At 48.2% G+C, this 2402-nt stretch overlaps 1 pseudogene; it reads right to left on the reverse strand.

Moving 5' to 3' along the window:
• The window catches only part of LOC115464330, a 20786-nt pseudogene extending 20475 nt beyond the window's left edge, over window positions 1-311 (reverse strand).
• Window positions 312-2402: the final 2091 nt, after the last annotated feature.

Raw genomic sequence — 2402 nt, forward strand, 5'->3', positions numbered from 1 at the left:
CCAAGTTTCCCGCATTCAGCGGGAGACTCCCGCTTTGGCAGGTCATCTCCTGCACTCCTGCCAAAGAGGGAAAGTCTCCCGCTAAAATACTTCCTGTCACCACCACGCTGTTGCCACTCCACTGTCACTGTTGCTTTTCCCGAAGAGCAGCAGCGGGCCATGCCAAAACAACAAAAAAGTGGATGCGAGGGGCCATGGCAGCCTTCAAACGTGTGCTGCGCTGTCGGGTCTGCCGGTCCTCTGACCCCGCTGATGTCAACTTCCCGTTCCGGCGGGGTCAGAGAACTGGCAGAGTCAACAGCACAGCGCATGTTTGAAGGCTGCCGGGGCCCCGCACTTCCGTTTTTTGTTATTTTGCTGCGGCCGCTGCTGCTCATGGGGAAAAGCAGCAGTGGCCAGGAAACAGATACTAGGGGAAAAGTATGCGGAGAAGGAGGCAGGAGGTGTTAAAAGAAAGCAGAGGAGAGAAAATGTGGCCTACTGGTTAGGGTGGTGGACTTTGGTCCTGGGGAACTGAGGAACTGAGTTTGATTCCCACTTCAGGCACAGGCAGCTCCTTGTGACTCTGGGCAAGTCACTTAACCCTCCATTGCCCCATGTAAGCCGCATTGAGCCTGCCATGAGTGGGAAAGCGCGGGGTACAAATGTAACAAAAATAAATAAAATGGTAAAAGAGTGGGGAGCTAGATGGAAGAGAGGCACAGAGAGATGAGTAGAAAGGGGAGACATGGAGGGCAGGGGAGAGAGATAAACTGCTGGGGAGAAAGGGGGAACCCCCTGGCATGATGGATAGAAAGAGAAAGATGGGAGATGCTGGATTGGGGGGTAGGGGGAGAAAGAGGAGATACACTGGAAGAAGGGAGAGAGGGGGACATGATGAATGGAAAAGGAGAGAGAGAGACACTGGATGGAAGGATTGGGCGAGAGGGTAGATGTTGGATGGAAGGAGACGCTGGATGAGCCTGCCATGAGTGGGAAAGTGCGGGGTACAAATGTAACAAAAATAACACAAAAAAAAATAAGGATGCAGAAAGAAAGAGGGGAGACACTGGAAGGATGGGGAGAGAAAGAGGAGGGCTGCTGGATGGAAAAGGGGAGTAGTAAAAGACTGGAGAATAAGAGGAAGGGGCACAGGGAGAACAAGGGTGAGGAAAAGATGAAAAGCCATAAGTAGATGAAGGAAATTAAAGAATGGATAGTAAGAATGAATTAAATCTGGACAGAGAGAGGCAGAAAAATATTGAAGAAAGCAATGAAAAAGGAGAGAAAAATGACAAATGCAAAAGAGTTAAGCGAAAATGAAGGAAAGCAGAATCTAGAGACTGGGAGCAACACAATGAGAAAAAGTAAATGGCCATACAACAAAGATAAAGAAAATAATTTTATTTTTAATGTAGGATCAAGTAATATGGTACCTGTGTTAATAACGTTTCAGAGACCAATACTTCCTTAGGTCAGGAGAAGATACCATAACAGCATTATACTGACCTGAGGCAGGAGGTTTTGGCCTCTGAAAGCTAATTGAAAAGGGTGTTAGGCTATTAAATAAATTATTTTGTGAAATGGTCGTGGGTTTGAGGTGTGCTAGGGGGCGGAGCCATGTATAGTGGGCGGAGCCAATGCAACATGGCATGGGGATGTAGGCATGTACCAAAATCTCCCTCTCAAAAATTAGGACCCCTTGGCAGCTCTGCACATGGGTCACACCAATGGCCCATCGAACCCAATATCCTGTTTCCAACAGTAGCCAATGCAGTTCATAAGTATATGGTCAGTCACAGTTTCAGGATTAGCAAAATGAATATGTATGAGATGGATTTCCATACAGTAAGGCTTGGAGGTACACAGTGTTTTCAGGGAGCAAAGGAAGTAACATAGTAGATGATGGCAGAAAAAGACCTGCATGGTCCATCCAGTCTGCCCAACAAGATAAATTCATATGTGTATACCTTACCTTGATTTGTACCTGTCTTTTCAGGGCACAGACCGTATAAGTCTGCCCAGCAGGATTCCCTGCCTCCCAACCACCAGTCCCGCCTCCCATCACCGGCTCCGGCACAGACCGTATAAGTCTGCCCTCCACTATCCTTGCCTCCCAACCACCAACCCCTCTTCCCCCCACCTGCTCCGCCACCCAATTTCGGCTAAGCTTCTGAGGATCCATTCCTTCTGCACAGGATTCCTTTATGTATATCCCACGCATGTTTGAATTCCGTTACCGTTTTCATCTCCACCACCTCCCGCGGGAGGGCATTCCAAGCATCCACCACCCTCTCTGTGAAAAAATACTTCCTGACATCTTTCCTGAGTCTGCCCCCCTTCAATCTCATTTCATGTCCTCTCGTTCTACCGCCTTCCCATCTCCGGAAAAGATTTGTTTGCGGATTAATACCTTTCAAATA

This window comes from Microcaecilia unicolor, chromosome 3, assembly GCF_901765095.1.
Source record: "Microcaecilia unicolor chromosome 3, aMicUni1.1, whole genome shotgun sequence".
Lineage (NCBI taxonomy): Eukaryota > Metazoa > Chordata > Amphibia > Gymnophiona > Siphonopidae > Microcaecilia > Microcaecilia unicolor.